The sequence below is a fragment of the Lactuca serriola genome, chromosome 7 (genome assembly GCF_051521515.1).
Source record: "Lactuca serriola cultivar US96UC23 chromosome 7, Lser_US96UC23_V15, whole genome shotgun sequence".
Taxonomy (NCBI): domain Eukaryota; kingdom Viridiplantae; phylum Streptophyta; class Magnoliopsida; order Asterales; family Asteraceae; genus Lactuca; species Lactuca serriola.
Genome location: NC_136414.1, coordinates 175767027 through 175785291, shown reverse-complemented (window position 1 = coordinate 175785291; position 18265 = coordinate 175767027).

Genomic DNA, 18265 nt, shown 5'->3' with positions numbered 1-18265 from the left:
ATAAGATAATTCGATAAAGACCATGGGATCACTATCCCGAAAGTAGATATAAGATAGCTTGATAAAACCATGGGATCACTATCCCGAAACTAGATGTATGATAGATTGATAAAATCATGGGATTATCATCCCGTATAAGATTTAGTTTCAAAACCATGGGATTACCATCCCGAACGAGATATAGGCATAAGATCATGGGATTATCATCCCGAATAAGATATAGACATAAAACCATGGGATTATCATCCCGAACAAGATATAGATTCTAAACAAATCCTAGCTGTGAATAAGTTTATATTAATACGTATTGTGAGTCGGGTAACCATACTGATACGACAACGAGACCTCCTTGACGTTAGTCAGACGTCGAATGATATACAGAATTTGTCACCCAGGCGTGCCCGCCTAACTGTAGCTAGCAGTCAAGGTGTGGGATTGTCAGTCCCGAATAGATCTATTCACAAATTCCTCGCTCTCCCTCCAGGAGACTCTGGTTACACTTTCGGAGAGGATTTACTTGATCATCCATAAAGGGTAGTGACTATCTCACAAGCTAGTATTAAACTATCCACAGGATTATCATACGATAACAGACATACAAAGATTTTAAGACATGATGCAGTGAAAAATAGATACATACAATGAAACTATCTGGCAAAACATTCGAATGATACGGAGATAAACTGAATCAGACATAGTTTATCTAATAACTTAATACAGATATTAGTACATGATATAAAGAGAAACATAGAACCCCAAATTATTCCCATAATAATTTGATTAGTTTGATTATTTTCTTAACTAAAATCCATTTAGTTGTAATTGATAAATCATTCCTTATGCTCAACATAATACATAAGGAGTATAAGAGTTTATAAGTTTGCCAGATATTATTTGAAACTCATAAATGTTATGATTTGAAAATAGTTTTGGTTTGCTTGTATTCCCCCCCTGAAAACAGTTAAAAACAGTGAAAAGGGCGTAGGGGTATGAACTCACCGGACGAGAAGTATGACGATTTGGATGCTAAGAGTTGATCCGGGGCTTGTAAATACACGAGGTTCCTAATTATAATGTAAAGATACACATTTGTATCTAATTAGGACTTAGTTTATTTATATGTTAGGGACACTTTCTTCTAGTCGCGAAAACACTCCGATACGAGTGTTTGGAGGGACCCGGGTGGCGTTTAAGGACGTGAAATGACACTAGGGACTTGGGACTTGAGTTTACTCCCCATGAATAAACTTATACAAGAGTTTTTGGTCCAAAACACCCATTCCCCATGAGTTTACGGCCGTAAACTCATGGTAGGGTGGTTTATGGTGCAAATTTGGGTCATAAATGGATATGGACACTTGGAAATGCTTGGATTAATTTTTCTTAAGGCTTGGATTGAATTAAAAACATCATTTACAATACATAAGGGAGTTTACGGCCTAGGCATGGGGTCTTTGGTCGTAAACTCTCAATTCTCCAAGATTTAGTGTTTTTAAGGTGTTAAAATCAATCACATGTGATTCTAAAAATTCCCACAAGCCTAGAAATGAGTTTGTATGGGACATATGAGGGATTTATGGAGTTTACGGCCTATGAGACCCCCCTCATGGCCGTAAACTCTTCTATAAGGTGCTACAAGGTGTTTCAAGGTCTAAAACTTGCATAGAAGGGCTTCTAAAATTCATCTAAAGGCTTAAGGGGTGTTTAGTTTGCATTCTAACACCAAAAATTTTGGAGTTTACGGCCCAAGAACAAGACTTGGCCATAAACTCTTAGAAATCCCACAAATGATGTGTTTAAGGCCCTTAAACTATTTTTGGTTGGTCCCTTGATTTATTCCAAGGCTTTTGGTGGTGTTGGATGGCTTTCTAACACCTTAGAATTGGATTTATGTCAAGTTTTGGGGAGTTTACGGCCCAAGCACTCACCTTGGCCATAAACTCATATAAGTCCCTCAAAATCATGTTTCAAGTGTCCAAATGCCAAAACCAAGGTCCTATAATTCATATCTAAGCCATAGAAGTGATTTGGAAGGGTTTAAGGGCATGAAAAACCCCATTTACATGAGTTTATGGCCCAAGCTTATGCCTTGGCCGTAAACTCCTTCAAAGTCCTCAAAATCAAAGTTTTAAATGTTCTAAGTCCATATCTTGAAGTCCCTTAGCCATATCTAAAGTCCAAATGAGTTTAGGAAGGAGTTTAAGGGCTTAAAACCCTTCAAAATGGTGTTTACGGCGTAGGCAGCCTCCTGGGCTGTATACTCACATATGAGGTCCTATTTCATGATTAAATGTCAAATTTGGAAGCCAAACATGCTATAGATTAAGGCTAGGAAGGTACCTTAAGGATTTGAGGCCTTAAAATTAAGTTTTCGACACTTAATCTTTGGATTTAGGAGAGAGGTTAGAGAGAGAGAGAGAGTAGAGAGAGAAGGAAAAAGCTTCAAATGAGTGATTAAACATGTTTATATAGTTCCTAAAACTTGGACACGGTGGAACTCTACCCGATACCGGCCTTAAACGAGGCTATAGGTCGTACCCGATTGAGTTTCCGTCACCCGGCGAGGATATTTCTAAAACTTATGAAATAATTGTTTTGGGCTAAATTCATGAGTTTCTAAATGATTTGGACCCTCATTGAATGATAATAAACATATAATTTTAGTTAACTAAGCCCAAAAACGATATCGGGACATTTCGATCTCCGACGAGTTATACGGGTAGAATGGGTTTTCGGCGATGAACAACTTCGGGTTGTTACAACCTCAACCCAGTACACCATCAAATCTCAACATATACCATAACAATCAATAGCTAGCATATACAGGTGGTCATATAGATCTAATTGATCACTACAACATAACAATATCCTATATACCAGGATACAGGTCTAACAAATCACAATAACATGAAAACATATGGTAAAACCAGGATATCAATCCAATGGCTCGGACTTGGTGCCTTCGACCCGTAAGTACAGTGAGGAAAACTCACCTCTCAATCCGAATACACTTTGAATGAATCTCTGCTCCGATAACCGACACTATTTGACTCCTAGTGATTGAAACATTTCCCATTCTAAATTACTCGTAATTTCCCAAAATACCCTTGAGTCAAACTTGGTTAAGTCCATGATTCACTGGTCATGTCGTGACCAAATAAGTCCAAAATAGATGAGGATTGCCATCCTCACGTCATGATATCCAAGGTCTCACGTCGTGAGAACGTAGCTGAACAGAAATTCTTAATGAAGTTCTTATTCCTTTTTGCCAAACAACAAAATATTTCCTAGGGTCTTGACCACTCCAGAGCATCATAAAAATCGTGGCTTTCCTAGGGTCTTGACCACTCAAGAGTCATAAAACTCCACTAAAACCCAGATCTAGAATTTATAATACTCAAGAGACACTGGAGATCCATAAAGTTGCTTAATTTATGGATTCCAACCACTATTTCATCAAGAGAAAGAACAATTTAAGCATAAAAACATAGATCTAAGCTTATGGACTCATAAAGCAATGAACTTAAAACTCAAAAAGGCTAAAAAATGTGAGAGGATGCTTGATGGAAAGACTTAATTGCAGAAATGATGGGCTAGATTCTATTCCTCCTCTTCTCCTTAGCTAAAATCACTTAAAAATGAGCTCAAGATCAAATATGAGTGCTAGGGTTCCAAAAAGATGTGCAAGGAGGTTATGGGGGATAAGAGTGGGTTAACCCTAGCCCTCACTTCCTTTAATTATGGGAAAAAACCCCAAAATTAGGGTTTCATCCTGGACTAACCTCATATCATGAGCCATCACACTCTCACGTTGCGAGGTCCAAAAATGATGCGCGACTGCACCAACTTCCTCATGATGTGACACCTAAGGGCTCATGTCGTGAGTAGGTCTAAATCTTGAATTTTTAAATTCTAGCAATGCCTCACAAGAACTGAATGTTACAATTCTCCCACACTTGAATTGGACTTCATCTTTGAAGTCTACTGCTACGAACAATTCCAGTTAGTGCTCCTTTGTCTCTGATTCAGGCTCCTTCGTTTATTCGGGACCCTTCTGATACTGCCACTGGACCTTGACCAGAGATACCACCTTGTTGCGCAAGGCCTTTGTCCTCTTCTCCAAAGTTGCTACTGGTCTCTCAATGTAATTCAGGTGATCATCAACCTGAACATCATCCAAAGTAATAACCGCTGAATCATCAGTTACACACTTCCACATCTGCGTAACCTGGAAGGTGTTATGGATTTGACTGAGCTCCTCGGGAAAATCCAACCTATAATTTACCTTTCAAACCCTAGAAATCAACCAAAATGGCTCGATATACTGGGGCCCCAATTTTCCCTGCTTCTTGAAGCGTATTACACCCTTCCAGGGCGAGACCTTCAGTAGTACCATATCGCCGACCTGAAATTCCAACTCTGATCGGTGCCGGTCAACATAACTCTTCTTCTAACTTTGAGCTTTCTATAGTCTCTACCTGATCTGATGAACAAGCTCCATGGTCTGGAGGACTACCTAAGTCCTTCCCAAGACCCTGTGACCAACCTCCCCCCAACAAACTGGTGTATGATATCTCTGAACATAAAGAAGCTCAAAAGGCAGGGCATCAATGTTGGAGTGATAGTTTTTGTTGTAAGAAAACTATGCAAGTGGTAGGTAGGAATCCAAACTCCCACCGAAATCTATGACACAAGCTTGCAACATATCCTCAAGTGTATGAATGGTCTGCTCACTCTGGCCATCATTCTATGTATGATAAGCAGTGCTGAAATGTAGCCTTGTGCCTAGTTCCTCATTGAACTTCTGCCATAATCGGGAAGTGAACCGAACATATCGATCTGGAATAATGGAGACCGGAAACCCATGCCGAGCAACAATCTCCTGGACATACACATCAACCAATTTTTTGGCCGAAGAACTCTCCCGGCTGGCCAAAAAGTGGGTACTCTTGGTCAATCGATCCACGATGACCCATATAACATCAAATCCCTTGACAGTCTTTGGTAATTTGGTTAAATCCATGGTGATCTATTTCCACTTCCACATGGGAACCTCAAAAGGCTGCAGCCTTCGATGTGGCATCTGATGCTCGGCCTTGACCACCCTATAAGTCAAACACCTCTCAACGTACCATGCTATCTCCCTCTTCATACACGACCACCAGTAACTTAATCTCAAGTCCCGATACATCTTGTTGGCTCCCAGGTGTATAGAAAAGCGAGACTTATGAGCCTCCTCCAACAATATATGACTGATTCCACCTGAAACTGGAACCCAAACCTAACCACACCGAGTCAACAACCCCCGACTATCGGTGACAAACTTGTCGATCTCGCCGCTGATCCTCTCTTTTTTCCAATTTTCCTTCTTGACTCCCTTCGCCCGTGCTCCTTTGATCAAATCCAAAAGTAGAGAATCAATGGATATCTTCATACACATCTCCCCAGCCGAAGATCATGTCGACTTGCAGCTTAAAGCATCTGCGACCACATTCACTTTACCTGGATGGTAAAGGATCTTGCAGTCATAATCCTTGACCACATCCAACCACATACACTTCCTCATGTTTAGGTTTTCATGGTCCATAAGATATCTTAAGCTCTTGTGATCCATGTAAATGGTACAAGGGACCCTATATAGATAATGTATCCAAATCTTGAGGGTAAACACTACTGCTCCCAACTCCATGTCATGAGTATGATAGCACGCTTCATGCGGATTCAGCTGCCGTGAAGCATATACAATCACTCGCCTACTCTACATAAGAACCACCCCCAAACCATTTATGGATGCATCAAAAATACCACGAAATCCTCAACATCCTATAGAAGGGTCAATACTAGGGCCTCACATAACCTCTGTTGTAGTCTCAAATGTCGTCTGGTGCTCAGGGTCTCATCAGAAATCCAATCCCTTCATTGTCAGATTAGAGAAATCCTGGATAAATCTCCGATAATATCCTACTAAACCCAAGAAAATCCTGATATCTAAGGGAGACTTCGGAACCTCCCACTGCATCACCGTTTTAATCTTGGCTGGCTCGACCACAATACTGTTCTGGTTAATGAGATGCCCCAACAACTAGACCTCTCATAACCAAAACTCACACTTCAATAACATAGCATACAACTGTTCTCGCCTAACCACCCCAAAATCTCGCAAAGATGCTCCTCATGATTCTCTTTGGTCTTGGAATAGACCAAGATATCATCAATAAACACAATAACTTATCGATCAAGCATCGACTTGCACACCCGATTCATCAAATCCATAAATACTGCATGCTCATTGGTGACCCTGAATGACATGACAACGAACTCATAATCTGCATAACAAGTCTGAAATGTTGTTTTATCCATATCCTCCTCTCCCACCCTCAATAGATGATACATGGACCTCATATCGATCTTGGAGAACCAAGATGGACCCTACAACTGATCAAAGAGGTCGTCAATCTGCAGAAGGGAATAACGGTTCTTCACCATCAACTTGTTCAACTCCCGATAATCAATGTGCATCCAGTGTGAACCATCTTTCCTCTTGACGACCAATATCGACGCTCCCCAAGGCAAACTGCTCAGTCTGATGAACTGCTAGCCTAACAGCTTCTGTAGCTGAGTGGACAACTCCTACATCTCGAGAGACACACCGGGTAACTCCTTCATCTCGGGTGGTACACCAGTCAACTTTATCCTTAGATCTCATTATTCATATCACACATCATTTAGAAAATTAGAACAAAAGCTAATTTTTATATAAAATTATAAAACTAGATGTCATAATCCAACTAAAGGGCTTTGGATATTTGGTTTAATTCATATTGATTTTGGAGAGATAAATTCTCTAGATTGAATATAGGTTTCCATTTAAAATATAAAATAATCTAAGCACATATTTACGTAAAATAAACTAACCTCTTTAAAGCTTCTGTTACTGAGACGACTATCCTTGCATAAAGAGCACATAAACAACATTATGATTCTTGATACAATCATTATTGATAATTTACTGTTAGATGGTCCCTTATACCTATATCAATTATATGATTTAAATCATCTTCTTTAATAAACTTGTGAGCCAGATATACTAAACTACAATGTCTCTCCACATCAAGATTTGTATCTAAGGGAAGCTGCAAGTTGGATTTTTTATTAACCGATTGTCAGTTCATATAACATAATGTGAATAAAAAACAAAAAGTAAGCATCAGGTAGTAAAGTCAAAGGTAAACAAAACAAACATGAATATAACATATAAAATATGTTTACATATTATTATTTAGTGGAAAAACTATATTACTACACGAGCATACACAAGCTACATCTTGGAACTTTGCAAGAAACAAGCACTATCAAGATTCCCATGTTTTCCAAACCTTTTAGGCCTTGTGTTTTGATAACTTGTGACACCCTGATTTTTAGGTACATTATTGTGTATTTTAATGTTGAAGATTTATGGAGAGACTCGACGAGTTGAGGGTCCAACTCGCCGAGTCGAGTCGAGTTGCTCGCATGGAATTAATGAGTGGACTCGACGAGTCAGAGAACCGACTCGCCGAGTAGGTTCTGGGCTAAGAAACCCTAATTTCCTAGAGTTAGGGCCTATATAAGGGAACTTATGCCCTTAATTATTCCTCACCAGTTACCCTACACCCATGAGAGCAAACCCTAATCGCCATTAGAGTTAGAGAGTGAGTGAGGAGCTACTTTGAGTGGTTTTGTGCATCCTTTGAAGAAGATTTGGAGAGCTTGGTGTGTTTGATCAAGGAGGGGCTGTAGATCCAGAGTTCTCCAGTGGTTAGCTTCAGTGCAAAGGTAAAAAGCTCCTATCTTGACCTTTTCTTTGTGAGATCTTAGTTTAGGGAGATTTTGAGGGTTTTCTCCCATCCATTCTTGGCAATGAGTTATTTCAGCATATCATGAGGTTGAAACCTTAGATATGGATTGTAGAGGGACTTGAGAGACCAAAGATCCAAGCTTTATTGAGCTAGAGTCTAGCTTTTTTGCATCTAGCCCTTGTGGGAGAATGTTTTGGCATTATGAGTCTTATATGCCTTTTTTAAACGTAAAGCTTGCAGCTTTACGTGACAATCGACCCTTAGGATGGTAGATCTGGTGTTTGGAGTGATGAATCTTCCTTAAATCATCTGAATGAGGAATCTGATCACAGGGACTCGCCGAGTCCATGGCCTGACTAGCGAGTCGGTGAGGGTTTTCCCCGATAGGTTGATTATGCGATAACTCGGCGAATTGAGGGTCAACTCGACGAGTTGAGCTTTACTTTTTGAGACTTCTAAGGATACGAGGGGACTCAACAAGTCGCAAGAGTGTACTCAATGAGTCCGGTGAAACATGGACTGTTGACTCGAGTTTGACTTCTGTTGACTTTGGGATTTTGGTCAACATGAGTAATAGAGACCATGGAGGGGTAAAATGGTCTTTTATCCAATTTAAAGAGTTAGAGAGAGAAAGAATATCCTTTGGTTATTTGAGTTGTGAAAAGATTATTAATTAGAGATATTCATCCTTTGTGTTAGGCGGAGGCTAGTTTGAGATCCGAGTGCGAGGTTATTTGCTCACCTGCTTGCAAGGTGACTCTTCTCGCTATAGTTTACCAAAAGTGGTATTTATATGTGACCGGAAGATCTTATGTGCTTACTTGAGTCGTGCATTGGTCTGTGTGATATATGTTATATTGTGTGTTACTGAGACCGGAATGGAAGGTCCAACGAGCCATGGGACTGGAGGGTCCTAACCAGACCGGAGCAGAGGGTCCAACGTGCTGTGGGATAGAAGGGTCCCACTGAGACACATAGACCATAGGGTCTTACAGTGTTATAGCCTCGAGTGGCTAATGAGATGTATGTGGTATTTTGGGGAACTCACTAAGCTTCATGCTTATCGTGTTGTGTGTTATGTGTTTCAGGTTCTTATCAGTATCGCGGGAAGGCGTCGGCTTGATTGTACACACATCCGAGTTGGAGATATGCCTTTGGAGAATCCTGGATTTGTGATAAACGATTTTTAAAATGTGTTGATAATTTGTTACTTGTGAGCTTAAGAAAATGTGACATGTGGTTTATTTTGTTTCAAAAATGAAAATTTTGGTTGAAAATATTACGTCGTTTCAAGTTGGTTTCAGAGCCTTGGTTTGAGGGATTCGGATGCACCTCCTAGTGTGTTTGAACTCAAACTGATGAATTGAGAAAATTTTTCAAAAGAGATAAAAAAATTTCTAAAAATGAGAAAGAGTTTAAGAGAAAACGAGTTGGAGCAGTGTGTACAATGAGCCAGAGCCCGAACGGTGATTTCCCAAAATACCCTTACTTTTGTGTTATGAGATGTTCATGAGATATTTTATGGGATATTATGCATGCTAGAGATAGGTTAGGTATTACATATTTTTGGACTAGAGTTGGCTGATTTGTGATGCCTTAGCCTAGGAGTTGCTGCTATCTGTGATGTGCTTTTGAGTATGTGCTGAGTAGAGTAGTTAGATACCTCGAGAGGTAGGATTGCTTGAGTCAACAATGTCTTTGAGTTGGGAATAGAGCAAGAGGAAGTATATGCCATAGTGGCTTTATGTGTTAGTGGGGGTTATTCGATGCCCGAATGCTGCTTGCTTCGTGCTTTGTGGAACTCTTGATGATGGGAGACAGCTACTAAGTGAATATGACGATATTAAGGAGGTAGATGGCTGGCATCATGAGAAGTTCTTCAGCAGCTGATGGCAGAGAAGTGTGAGAACCTAGGAAGAGCCTAGGGAGTGAACTTAGTCAGATGAGTATGCTGACGGAGGAGAGTATTCGCTGGAGGGAGAACTTGCGTAATAGGATTGGTGATCGAAACGGTTGATCAACTACTTATGAAATCTAGGACGATCCGTGTGGAAATTATGGGTAGATGTGGCAGGTAGTATGGGCCCGTACTACTGAAAGTAGAGGACCCATACTCGAAACAGGGAGAATTCCAAAAGTTCTAAGTAGCAGATTGAGAATACAAAACATGGTTCGAGTACCATGATTCGTAGCAGATTAAGAAGAGAGAACATGGTTCGAGTACCATGATTCGTAGCGGATTGAGAAGAGCTAACATGGTTCGGGTACCATGATTCATAGCAGATCGAGAGGTGGCTACATGGTTCGAGTACCATGATTTGTGGCGGTTAGTGCTTCTAGTTTTACCTGTTATTTCGTTGTGATTGGTTAGACTGAGATCAGATATGAAAGAGTATGGGGCCAGAGGGCCATGTTGAACGAGTTTCAATGGAGCAAACATTGAGAGGGAAATCGATTTAGTTTCCGAGGGATTTTTGGTGAGATGCCAGTTGGAGTCGCAAGACTCAGGGATGAGTAGAAGATGGTGATCTATAGAGGATTACGGTCTAAATTGAGCAATCGACCAATAGAGGAGATGTCACTTTCTGTGACCAGAGCTGTGCTATTTCCATTTTACATAAGAAGTAGAAGAGATATTGAGACTTTCAGTTTCTGAGCTTGGGGGTAAACCCTGTGGGGTAGCAATGGTTGCGATCTTTCACCAGAATATATGGGCAGTATGTCTACCGCAAGGTAGTATTATAGTAAGAGAGGATCATCACTGGTGTCTGAGATAATCAAGGACAAGGATATACCCTATTAGAGTATAGTAGGGAATGTTTTAGCAACGGTGTCAGGTAATCAAGAGGAGCATTTTTGGGGTAGTCGCTTTCGTTTTCTAAGATGAGTATCGGCTATGAGAGTGAGGTCTCTTGCTTTTATGATTATTCCCACGTTGGGAGGATTTCGAGATTTTTGGTCAGAGCAAGGATATTTGGAGATTGCTTGGTTCCATTGGGAAGGTCCTTGAGTGATTGTGTAGTACATTTCAAGAGTCAAGTGTGACATACCTGGTGAAACAATCTATGGAATAGATTGTTGGCATGATAATCGGTGATAGTTCGAACCCTGAGTGGGGGAGAATTAGGTATTGAGGGGATAAGCGATCCATTCAAGTGCGGTTAGAGAAATGGTTATGGAGATCTATGGTACGAACACATGAGGCCAGGGTTATTGGTGTTCGAGGCAAGGGAAGAGTGAGATAATGCATGTTGTAGGTGTTAAGGAAAGGATGAGCGCCTCCACAGCAGCTGGTCGTCGGTCGAAGACCGTGTGGTGGCTCGTAAGGATACTTTCGACGGTTGAGAATTGATGGTTCAATGTATGGGTTGTTATATGCACTCTGGGAAGGGTAGAAGTTGATTGGGCATCCAGTTTCCGGTTCGGTATGGGTATTTTTGCATGGGAGTTTGGGCAATAGAGGAGGGAGTTTTGGATGTTCGTCAACGTGTTCTGAGTCGTTGATGATTCTTCCGTGTTTCTATTGATAGTTTGAATATTCCGAAGTTACGTGTTGTGTGAAATGAAGATTAGTTATGAGATTCTAAAGGAATGGATTGATGTATCTGTGTATGATACCATAAGTAGGAGATCAGTGGTTGAGGCAGGACATCGTGAGGTTCTGTGATGGTGTACCGAGGTATCCGAGTATGATGTTCTAAATTTTAGATTATTTTGAGACCTAAGTTACGAGATGGAGAGTGGCGTATCAGGTGTCTACGGTTCTAGTGGGAGCCCTTTCATGTAATTAACATCAAGCGAGATTATCTGAGAATGTGAATTGCAGCGAGAAAAAGTGTTTTCTCCCGACGGTGGTCGTCGGGAGTAGTGATACTTAGCCTGGGTGGGTGTATGTGCCTATCTATGTTGGGCCGCGAAGTGTGAGTTAGTGAACGCAGTGAGGTAATGACCTGATGATGAGATTGTGGGGTGATAAGCAAGAGGGTGTTGCGATACTGCAGGGAGCCATAGTAGTCACTAGTCAGCGAGAGGGTGTTGTGATACTGTGGGGAGCCGTAGTACTCACTAGTCAGCGATAGGATGTTTCGATACTGTGGGGAGCCGTAGTACTCACTAGTCAGCGAGAGGGTGTAGTGATACTGCAGGGAGTCGTAGTACTTACTAGTCATCGATATGGTGTTGTGATCCTGCGGGGAGCCGTAGTACTTACTAGTCAGCGATAGGGTGTGTGATACTATAGGGAGCCGTAGTACTCACTAGTCAGCGAGAGGGTGTTATGATACTGTGGGGAGCCGTAGTACTCACTAGTCAGCTAGAGGATGTTGTGATACTATGGGGAGCCGTATTACTCACTAGACAGTGAGAGAGTATCGTGGAGCTGCAGGGAGCCGTGTTATTCGTTAGTCAGAGCATGACGCATGAGACTTCTTAGGCTTGAGTAGCCTTATTGGATTGAGTCTTCGGGAACCCGGTGGCCAAACCAAGAAAGAGACAGAGGTCTCCATAATGGTCGGGAATCATGATATTCTGAGTTGGGTTGTGGAGACCAAAATCGGAAGGAATCAGAGAAGTGGTGTACGCGTGGGTTGCGGGTCATTGGTCACGAATTGAGTGTTTCGTTGGGACGAGTAGTTCCAATTCTGTGACGGACCGGACTCTCGAGTTGAGTTTGATTCTAGTGTTGTATTGAGTAGGCGGAATGCGATTTCAGATTTAGAGATGGATTTCATTTTGGAGGGGGTATTGTTTCTCATCTGGTGTCTTAGACCTGTGTGGGTCAGTTTGTTGGTATGGGAAAACTGCAAGATGCATGGGACTAATGTGTAGTTGAAGACAGAGGTTGAGGTGAGACAATTTCAATTGGGATTATAGTAATCGATTGTGGTAAAGCGAGCTTTGTGACTTGTGCGTCATAGTGGGCCGAGATAGTTATTGTGAGAAGGAAGTCAGTGAGATATTTTTTAGAATGTCGGGTAACCTTTGGAGATTCAATTGCTAGGTCCGAAGATGAGGAGGGAGCTAGGGTTTATGTTTGTTAGATGTCGGAGGATACTGCTGAGCAAGCATGATATTTTCTTGTGTCTGAGGGCAGGGTGTTGGGAGTTCATCGTTTAGATGGGTTTTGTTTACAGTTCGTTGGATGGGTTCCTGGTGTGATGTGATTTGTTCATTTCTTTGAGTATGATTTGGACTGTTGAACATATCTGGTTTAAGTGATCGGCAACTGATTTTTGGGCATTGTCTTGGTTTATCTGTCACAATGAGAGAATCGGAGGGGCAGTGAGTTATCGGGGTCTATTATTCAAGGAGCAATTATCATGGTAATATCTTGAGAGGATGGTCTGGCAGTGAGACAGGCCACTAGAGTTTCCAGAGTCTGGAGAGTCAGAAGGGGTGTCGTAACAGTAGCAAGGTCCATCTTATTATGGGTTTGGAAGTTCTTGTTTGGATTCAGGTGTTCATGGGGAAAGATATCTGAGTGGTATGGGATCCTTTCAGTGGTGCTTTTAGGCTTATTGGGTTTGATCTATATGTTCTTGAGGGGCGATTTCGAGGGCGAAATCAAACTCGGGGGAGAATTGTAACACCCGGATTTTCAGGTACATTATTGTCTATTTTAATCTTGAAGATTTATGGAGAGACTCGACGAGTTGACGGTCCAACTCCCCGAGTCGAGTCGATTTGCTCACAAGGAATTAATGAGTGGACTCGACGAGTCAGAGAACTGACTCGCCGAGTAGGTTTTGGACTGAGAAACCCTAATTTCCTAGGGTTCGGGCCTATATAAGGGAACTTATGCCCCCATTTACACCTCACCAGTTACCCCACGCCCCTGAGAGCAAACCCTAATCGCCATTACAGCTAGAGAGTGAGTGAGGAACTAATTTGAGTGGTTTTGTGCAACCTTTGAAGAAAATTTGGAGAGCTTGGTGTGTTTGATCATGGAGGGGTTGTAGATCCAGAGTTCTCCAGTGGTTAGCTTCAGCGCAAAGGTAAAAAGCTCATATCTTGACCTTTCCTTTATGAGATCTTAGTTTTGGGAGATTTTGAGGGTTTTCTCCCAACCATTCTTGGCAATGAGTTATTTGAGCATATCATGAGCTTGAAACCTTAGATATGGACTATAGAAGGACTTGAGAGACTAAAGATCCAAGCTTTATTAAGCTAGAGTCTAGCTTTTGAGCATCTAGCCCTTGTAGGAGCATTTTTTGGCATTATGAGTCTTATATGCCATGTTTAAATGTAAAGCTTGCAGCTTTACACGACAATCGACGCTTAGGATGGTAGATCTAGTGTTTGGAGTGATGGATCTACCTTAAATCATCCGAATGAGGAATCTGATCGCACGGAATCACCGAGTCCATGGCCTGACTCGACGAGACGGTGAGGGTTTGTCCCGATGGGTTGATTGTGCGATAACTCGGCGAGTTAGGGGTCAACTCGACGAGTTGAACTGTACTTTTTCAGACTTCTAAAGATACGAGGGGACTCGACGAGTCGCTAGAGAGCACTCGACGAGACGGGTCAAATATGGACTATTGACTCGAGTTTGACTTTTATTGACTTTGGGGTTTTGGTCAACATGAGTAATAGAGACCATGGAAAGGTAAAATGGTCTTTTATCCAATTTAAAGAGTTAGAGAGAGAAAGAATATCCTTCGGTTATTTGAGTTGTGAAAAGAGTATTAATTAGAGATATTCATCCTTTGTGTTAGGCGGAGGCTAGTTCGAGATCCGAGTGCGAGGTTATTTGCTCACCTGCTTGCAAGGTGACTCTTCTCGCTATAGTTTACCAAAAGTGGTATTTATATGTGACCGGAAGATCTTATGTGCTTACTTGAGTCGTGCATTGGTCTGTGTGATATATGTTATATTGTGTGTTACTGAGACCGGAATGGAAGGTCCAACGAGCCATGGGACTGGAGGGTCCTAACCAGACCGGAGCAGAGGGTCCAACATGCTGTGGGATAGAAGGGTCCCACTGAGACACATAGACCATAGGGTCTTACAGTGTTATAGCCTCGAGTGGCTAATGAGATGTATGTGGTATTTTGGGGAACTCACTAAGCTTCATGCTTATCGTGTTGTGTGTTATGTGTTTCAGGTTCTTATCAGTATCGCGGGAAGGCGTCGGCTTGATTGTACACACATCCGAGTTGGAGATATGCCTTTGGAGAATCCTGGATTTGTGATAAACGATTTTTAAAATGTGTTGATAATTTGTTACTTGTGAGCTTAAGAAAATGTGACATGTGGTTTATTCTGTTTCAAAAATGAAAATTTTGGTTGAAAATATTACGTCGTTTCAAGTTGGTTTCAGAGCCTTGGTTTGAGGGATTCGGATGCACCTCCTAGTGTGTTTGAACTCAAACTGATGAATTGAGAAAATTTTTCAAAAGAGATAAAAAAAATTTCTAAAAATGAGAAAGAGTTTAAGAGAAAACGAGTTGGAGCAGTGTGTACAATGAGCCAGAGCCCGAACGGTGATTTCCCAAAATACCCTTACTTTTGTGTTATGAGATGTTCATGAGATATTTTATGGGATATTATGCATGCTAGAGATAGGTTAGGTATTACATATTTTTGGACTAGAGTTGGCTGATTTGTGATGCCTTAGCCTAGGAGTTGCTGCTATCTGTGATGTGCTTTTGAGTATGTGCTGAGTAGAGTAGTTAGATACCTCGAGAGGTAGGATTGCTTGAGTCAACAATGTCTTTGAGTTGGGAATAGAGCAAGAGGAAGTATATGCCATAGTGGCTTTATGTGTTAGTGGGGGTTATTCGATGCCCGAATGCTGCTTGCTTCGTGCTTTGTGGAACTCTTGATGATGGGAGACAGCTACTAAGTGAATATGACGATATTAAGGAGGTAGATGGCTGGCATCATGAGAAGTTCTTCAGCAGCTGATGGCAGAGAAGTGTGAGAACCTAGGAAGAGCCTAGGGAGTGAACTTAGTCAGATGAGTATGCTGACGAAGGAGAGTATTCGCTGGAGGGAGAACTTGCGTAATAGGATTGGTGATCGAAACGGTTGATCAACTACTTATGAAATCTAGGACGATCCGTGTGGAAATTATGGGTAGATGTGGCAGGTAGTATGGGCCCGTACTACTGAAAGTAGAGGACCCATACTCGAAACAGGGAGAATTCCAAAAGTTCTAAGTAGCAGATTGAGAATACAAAACATGGTTCGAGTACCATGATTCGTAGCAGATTAAGAAGAGAGAACATGGTTCGAGTACCATGATTCGTAGCGGATTGAGAAGAGCTAACATGGTTCGGGTACCATGATTCATAGCAGATCGAGAGGTGGCCACATGGTTCGAGTACCATGATTTGTGGCGGTTAGTGCTTCTAGTTTTACCTGTTATTTCGTTGTGATTGGTTAGACTGAGATCAGATATGAAAGAGTATGGGGCCAGAGGGCCATGTTGAACGAGTTTCAATGGAGCAAACATTGAGAGGGAAATCGATTTAGTTTCCGAGGGATTTTTGGTGAGATGCCAGTTGGAGTCGCAAGACTCAGGGATGAGTAGAAGATGGTGATCTATAGAGGATTACGGTCTAAATTGAGCAATCGACCAATAGAGGAGATGTCACTTTCTGTGACCAGAGCTGTGCTATTTCCATTTTACATAAGAAGTAGAAGAGATATTGAGACTTTCAGTTTCTGAGCTTGGGGGTAAACCCTGTGGGGTAGCAATGGTTGCGATCTTTCACCAGAATATATGGGCAGTATGTCTACCGCAAGGTAGTATTATAGTAAGAGAGGATCATCACTGGTGTCTGAGATAATCAAGGACAAGGATATACCCTATTAGAGTATAGTAGGGAATGTATTAGCAACGGTGTCAGGTAATCAAGAGGAGCATTTTTGGGGTAGTCGCTTTCGTTTTCTAAGATGAGTATCGGCTATTAGAGATATTCATCCTTTGTGTTAGGCGGAGGCTAGTTCGAGATCCGAGTGCGAGGTTATTTGCTCACCTGCTTGCAAGGTGAGTCTTCTCACTATACTTTACCAAGAGTGGTATTTATGTGTGACTGGAAGGTCTTATGTGCTTACTTGAGTCGTGCATTGGTCTGTGTGATATATGATATATTGTGTGTTACTGAGACTGGACTGGAAGGTCCAACGAGCTATGGGATTGGAGGGTCCCAACCAGACCGGACCACAGGGTCCAACGATCCGTGGGACTGGAGGGTCCCACCAAGACACATAGACCGGAGGGTCATACAGTGTTATAGCCTAGAGTGGCTAATGTGGTGTTTGTGGTATTTTTGGGAACTCACTAAGCTTTGTGCTTACCGTTTTGTGTGTTATGTGTTTCAGGTTCTTATCAGTATCGCTGGAAGGGGCCAACTTGATTGTACACACATCTGAGTTGGAGATATGTCTTTGGAGGATCCCAGATTTGTGATAAACGATTTTTAAAATGTGTTGATAATTTGTTACTTTTGAGTTTAAGAAAATGTGACATCAAGCTTATTGTGTTTTAAAAATGAAAATTTTATTGAAAATTTTACGTTGTTTCATAACTATGTTTGAAAATCAAGGATTGCAAAAATCAACACACTTGGTAAAATTGCACAAGTTCAAGTCAAGAATTAGGATTTACTGACAATTTATAAATCCAACAACAAACTTATATCATAATTCAATGTGCATTAAGAAAGAAATCAATGGAAGAGGAAAGAAGAGAATGAAGGTGGACCTATGGGCCGTGTCGATTAGGATAGCATGTACACATACACAAAGGAGAGAACCTATTGCATGATGGGGAAGAGTCAATATAGAGTGATGTGTTATGTATTACTACCAATCCTTCAATTTTATTAACAAAAGAAACCCTAAACCTTCAATTTCAATTTCATGGCCCTATAAGCAGAAACCCTTCAATTTATTTAACAAATCAAGCCCTAGTTCCAAAAATTGTCCATTTCATGATCCTATGAGATCAAAGAGTTTGATTCTGGTGAGAATAGAGATGTAAGAAGGTAGGAGATGGGAAGTATGTGTTTTACGATGGAGATAGGTGTAGGTATAGGTCCTTAAAAGCACATACAATACACACTACTCAAAAACTCACGATGTACATTGAAGGTGCTTTTCTTGGGGTTGCTTTAATTAAATAAAAGATATGCCTTATATAGGCTTACAAACACAGAATAAAACAAAAGATTCCATGACTACTCACTATGCTGAAGATTATTTCCTAAAAACCCGGTCAACATATGACAAAGTTAAGTTACCTATGTGGCCCTTGACTAAACAAACCGATTAAACCTAACAATCACCCCTTAATCGGTTTCGTCTTTTTCATCTCGATTCTTGACCTTTCCTGGACACTCGATCTCCACCTCGGTCATGTCCAAGGTCTTCACCCAATCTTGACTTTTCCCAAACACCCGACCTTCACCTCGGTCACG